Raw genomic sequence first — 5,802 nt, forward strand, 5'->3', positions numbered from 1 at the left:
GTGTTTTGTAATTTTCTTTGAATAGATCTTTTGTGCTTCTAGTTATATTTACTCCCAAATATTTAATCTTGTGATTAGCTATTGTGAAGGGTATTGCTTTTCTTAGCTCCAGCTCTGTATTCTCTCTGTCACTATAGAGAAATCCAACTGATTTTTGTATGTTGATCTTGTATCCTGCTACTTTGTATTTAGCATTTCTAAAGCTGAAGAAACCGAAGAAGCAATTCAAGCCTCGAGTTGAAATACTTAAGGATATTTCGGACAGGTTAAATGATCCAGGAAGGATTAAAAGAAGATGAAAGGAGTATACAGAGTCACTATACCAAAAGGAATTGGCTGAGACAGAAGACTTTCATGAAACAACAAATTATCAAGAGGCAGTGGTGATGAAGAAGTTCGAGCTGTTCTGAAGAAATTGGAAAAAAAAACACAAGGTCCCAGGAATTGATAGTATACTAATTGGCATATTGCAACAAAGATATGCTGCCCTGCATGCACTTACAAAGTTGTGCCAAGAAATCTGGATGACAACTGACTGGAAAAGATCCATTTTTATTGCCATTACAAAGAAAGGGGACCTGAGAGAGTGTAGAAATTATAAAACAATATTATTAATAGCACGTACAAACAAGATTCTTCTGAAATTTTTCCAAAAATGAGTGGAATAGCACATAAACAGAGACTTGCCAGATGTGCAGGCTGGGTTTACAAGAAGCCATGGTACTAGGGATATTATAGCTACTGTTAGATCTTGACTGAAAGCGGGGAGTACAAGAGGCATGTCTGTCTTTGTTTAATTCACTATGCAAAGTCATTTGACTGTGTGGATCACAACAAATTGTGGCTGACTCTGAGAAAAATGGGAATCCCAGAACACTTGATTGTGCTTATGTGAAACCTATCCTTGAAATAGGAGGCAGTCATCAGAAAAGAGCGAGGAAACACTGCATGATTCAAAATCAGGAAGGGTATATGCCAGGGATGTGTCCTATCTCCATACCTTTTCAATCTATATAGGGAACAGATCATATAGGAGGCTGGGGTCTATAAGGAAGAATGTGGCATCAGGATTGGAGGATGACTTATCAACAATCTGCATTATGCAGATGTCACAAGCCTGCTTGCTAAAACTGAAGAGGACCTGAAGCACTTGCTGCAGAAGGTCAAGGACCATAGCCTTCAATATGGATTGAAGCTCAACTTCAAGAAAACAAAGATTCTCACCACTGGGCTGATTGGCAGCATCATGATAGATGATGAAGAGATTGATGATGATGATGATGATTATCAGTTTGCTTGGCTCCACAATCAACACTCTTGGTGGTGCTAGCAGCTAGGAAATTAAAAGTTGATTTGCATTAAGAAATTCTGCTGTTGAGGACATCTCCAGAGTACTAGAGAATGTTGTCACTCTGGAGACTAAGGTGCACCTGATACATACCATGGTCTTTGCAGTCACTTCCTATACATCAAAAAGCTGGACAATGACTAGGGATGATAGAAGGAGAATTGATGACTTTGAGCTGTGGTGCTGGAGAAGAGTATTGAATATACCATGGATGTGTAGGAGAACAAACAGATTTATTCTGGAGAGGGTGAAACTAGGCAGCTCATTGAAGGCAAGAATTCTGAAGCTACATATGACATACTTTTAGCATGTCCAAGGAGGGGGCCAGTCCTTGGAGAGGGACGTCATGCTTGGGAGGGCAGAGGGACAGTGCAGGAGATGAAGACTCTTGAAGAGATGGATTCATTCAGTCACTGGGGTAATGAGGGTCGGTGGGTCAGAGACAATAACTTTGACATAGGATAAGCAGAGTTCAGAGCTGTTGGCTCGACCGCATATAATAACAACAATATTAACAGGATGTTGAAAAGATTTTTTTTTTTTTTAGAATTTGATGTACTCTTGAACCTGCAGTCAGTTTTAAAGGTTCACCTGAAGATTACAAGGGGGTTTTTTTGTTATTATTATTTCTCATTGAAGAAAAAAAATATTCCCAAAACCAAACAAACAAACAAGAAAACCAACCGAGAAACAAAAGCAAAAAAATCCTTCACTGCCATGGAGTCAGTTTGAACTCATAGTGATCCTCCATTGAATTTCCAAGCCTATGTCTTTGTGGGAGGAAACTGCCCCTCTTTCTCTAGTGGACTCTAACTGCCAGAGTTGTACAGTCTTTAAGTTAAGCAGTGCAACTTGCTACAGACTACACCTTCAGAAGAGCTTCTGAGTTGATCAAATAGGTTGTCCTAATTTTCCTCTTGGTATTCTATATTTGTAAGTTTGACATGATCTTCATCAAAAGAAAGTGTTTATTATTACTGAGAAGTAAAGAATGCAAAAGAAGCACTGTCTTTGAGTTGGTTCTCAGCAACACTCTGTAAAGTTTTTGTGGTTGTAAATCTTAATGGAAAGAGACTGTTCATCTTTCTCTGTAGCTGCTAATGGATTCAAACTACTGGATACTAGGGTTAGATTTCTGTCTCTAAGTAATATATGCATTTGAAGGTATTAGTTTTCTATTTTTCTGTAACTCCCGGCAAAATTGATAAGAAAAATACAGCTCCAATGTAATGCAATTTCATATTGATGAGCTAATATATTTTTTGTTTATGCCTTTCTTCTTTCTTTACTTCATCTGATGGAAATTACAGCTTATTTTGCATCTCAGACCATTGATGTAGTTGTTATGTGCCACCAAGTCTCCTGTGACTCATACAGGCCCTATGTATAACAGCCTTAAAGCCTGTTCTAGCCTGTGCCAACCTCATTGTTTCCCATACACCTAGCCCATTCCCCCAGTTACTGAATTAATCCATCTCATCGAGGGTCTTCCTCTCCTGTGCTGTCCCTCCACACTCCCAAGCATGACGTACCTCTCCAAGGACTGGTCCCTCTTTGCAACGTGTCTAAAGTATGTCAGACAGAGCTTCATAATCCTTGCCTCCAAGGAGTAGCCTGGTTTCACCCTCTCCGGGACAAAACTGTTTGTTCTCTCGGCAGTCCATGGTATATTCAATATTCTTCTCTAGCACCATAGCGCAAAGGCATCCATTCTCATCATCCCTAGTCATTGTCATGTTCTCTGATCCATAGGAAGTGATTGCAAAGATAACGGCCTGTATGCAGCTTACCTTAGTCTTCAGACTGACATCGTTACTCTTCAGTGCTTTGGAGAGGTCTCTGACAGCAGATTTCCCCAATGTAATACATCTTTTAATTTCCTGACTGCTGGTGCCAAGAATGCTGATTTCGAAGCCAAGAAAACTAAAGCTGTTAACAATCTCTGTCTCTTCACCACCTATCATGATGCTGCCAATCAGCCCAAATGTGAGAATCTTTGTTTTCTTTATATTGAGCTTACATTCATATTGAAGGCTGCAGCAAGTGCTTCAGGTCCTCCTCAGTTTCAGCAAGCAGGGTTGTAGCATCTTCATAACGCACATTGTTGATGAGTCTTCCTCCAGTCCTGATGCCACATTTCTCCTCTTAGAGCCTAGCCTCCCAGATAATCTGTGCCCCATATAGATTGAAAAGATATGGAGATGGGAAACATCCCTGGCATACCCAATTTTTTAGGCCATTATAATCACTTAAATATACTGAAATTTGAATATGTTGACATTTTCACATTTATACAGTTTGAAATGTATGTTGTATATTTTAGTTCTTCAAATAACAGCAAATGATACTAATTCTTAGCAACAAAATTTATTTCAGTCCCTAGAAGCATATATTGTTTTAAGTGTTTCATTTTTAAATGCTTTGAAATCTAAGGTGTTTTTACTCACCACCCTGCCCCCTCCCGACTGCAACACATTTGGATAAATGTTCCATTTTAATTTCTTTTTATTGTACAAATAACTGTTTGATTTATAATGAAATTGCAAATAAGATATCATTTTAAGGCATAGTCATGAAAAGTATTTTAAATAAACATTCTTATTAGTTGTGTTATTTTCTATTGAGACTGTAACCCAGCTGAAAGCCATCTTGATCTTCAGGCTCATGCTTCCATCTGCACTGTTGTTAAGTGCTTTTAAGTCAAGTATGATTCACACGGTTAGAGGCCACCAGCTGCTCTGCGGGAGAAGGATGAGCAATCTTCCCTCTTGTGATTAACTGCCTCTAAAACCCGACGGAGAGTCAGCTATGAGTCAGTTCCAACTCTGTAGTACACAACAACTACAACAACATAAAATTAAGCTTTAAAAGCTGTACGATTAGCCTTAACCCAAGATCACCAGTAAGGTGATAAAGTGTCCTCCGTTTCCCCCTTCTCATCAACACCCCTGTTCAGCATGAAGAAGCAAGAGAGTCGCCATCCAGTTCCCAAATCAGTAAGACAGTTGATTTAACTACCATTGGAAAATGCTTGTCATTTTCCTGTAGCATCTGGTCCCCACGGGATCACTTTCATTTCCTTCACCTGCTCCCCCCACCAACCAATTTCTGCAGCTCTGCAACTGCATCCCTGCCAATCCTCACCCTTCTGCCCCCAACCCTCACCTCCTTGTACCCCCAATTGGTTTTTTCCCAATAAAAATTTTTTAAAAAGCTGTACGATTACTACATTGACAATGTTGTACTACCCTCACCAGTATCTAATTTCCATACATTTCATCACCCTAGAAAAAGTCAACCTTTCCTTTTTCTTTCAGTTCCTGTTGTGTGTTGCAGAGTTGATTTCAACTCACAGTGATCTTATAGGGTTGAGTATAACTGTCCCTATCGAGCTCTCTTGGCTGTTATCTTTACAAAAGCATATATCCAGGTTTTTTCTCCTACAGAGCAGCTGGATAGCTTGAGCTTCTGACCTTTTGGTTAACAGCTGAATGCTTAACTATTGGCCCACCAAGTTTTCTTGTTTTACCAGCAGCCCCTGGACCCTATTAAGCTGTTTAATGTATCTATCAGTTTTGATAATTTCTTACGAATTAAGTCATATAATATGTGACTTTTTCTGTCTGTCTTGTCTTACAAGAATATCCTGGGTCTTGTTTATGAAATTACTTTTACAATCTACCAAGGGCTCTTTTACATATTCAAGTGGATTCATAGATGGCACATCCTTATCCTTGTGCTTACCACTGCAAACACAGACTTTCACACAATTCAGTCTGTCCTCCTTGTCCAGTATCTCTGGAAGCACTTGAGTCCTCTCTATTCCTTTCACCACTGCTACAGTTCAGAATCTCAGGACCTCACCTGAATTTTGGAACCATATTAAGTATAACATCTGTGACTCTTTCTCTTACTGAACCTTATTTCCTAACTATAATCATCTTTCTGGTATAGATATGTTTGAATATGCCATTCTTCTGCTAAAATAAAACAACAGAAATAAAGAAATAAGTAAAACCACTACTGTCTTTAAGAAATAAAAGAGCTTTGCCATGGTCTGTGAGGTCTTTCTTTTTTTAGTTTTTATTTTTAATTGAATATTACTTTTGTATACGTTGTTTCATTTATGTACATTGTGCTTCACTCATTTCTTCATTAGCATTTTTTCATATAAACATTCATATAACTTGTGTTTTACAAAATCAAACATCATTGATCTACACCTACTGTTACCTAGTCTTGAAGTTTTTCTTAATTTGACCCTAACCTATTATCTGACTTCATTCCAAATGTTTATTGGTAGATCAGAACCAGCTCTGGAGGAAAATTTGTGATATAGTGATCCTCAGTCAGTATTGAAGTTTGTTTTTCCTCTCATTAAAATAATTTTGTATATTAATAAAATGAGACATCCTGGTAGAGACATTAGTTCTTACTCTGATTGTTGTTATGTG

Source organism: Elephantulus edwardii, unplaced genomic scaffold (genome assembly GCF_000299155.1).
Source record: "Elephantulus edwardii isolate Elephantulus edwardi_28Jun2011 unplaced genomic scaffold, EleEdw1.0 scaffold00016, whole genome shotgun sequence".
NCBI lineage: Eukaryota > Metazoa > Chordata > Mammalia > Macroscelidea > Macroscelididae > Elephantulus > Elephantulus edwardii.